This window comes from Amphibalanus amphitrite, unplaced genomic scaffold (genome assembly GCF_019059575.1).
Source record: "Amphibalanus amphitrite isolate SeventyFive unplaced genomic scaffold, NRLGWU_Aamphi_draft 000186F_arrow, whole genome shotgun sequence".
Classification (NCBI taxonomy): Eukaryota; Metazoa; Arthropoda; class Thecostraca; order Balanomorpha; family Balanidae; genus Amphibalanus; species Amphibalanus amphitrite.
Genome location: NW_024881681.1, coordinates 825,330 through 825,871, shown reverse-complemented (window position 1 = coordinate 825,871; position 542 = coordinate 825,330).

The following is a 542-nucleotide window of genomic DNA, read 5'->3' as shown; positions in this document are numbered from 1 at the left end:
GTATAAATAACCGGGTGTCGCCGCGTGGCGGGCCGGGCCGCCGGCGTCGGCCGCATGTCCCTCCTGCTGCCGCCCTCCAGGCCATGGAGGTGTGTGACTTTCTGAGGTCCGCCAGGGCGACAGCTTACAGCGCCTGCGGGCTGGTCGAGTGCTGCAGGTTTTGGAAATAGGTACTGAGAAAATAATGAAATCGCGACTTCGGAGAAAAGGAGATCAACGGTTGAGAGGAAAAGAGAAAAGAGCAGGCGGTTGAAGTAATCGGTCCCATTCATTGTGACTGTTAGATTTTTCATTTTACTGTTTTACTGTCCAGAGTTCAGCGAAGTCTGAATCATGGGACCATTTACTAGATATTGCACGTATTTCGCATTTGTTTTACATTTTCGTACCTATTTATATTGCATGGCGATGGCTACAGAAAAAAGGATGGGAATAATTTCTTCCCGCCACATGTTTCAATTACTTCTCCTGATCCCATCTTAGCATATATTCCATGCTGGGCTGGCTCGTTGTCGATGGCACAGCTCGTTTCCCCAGTGACA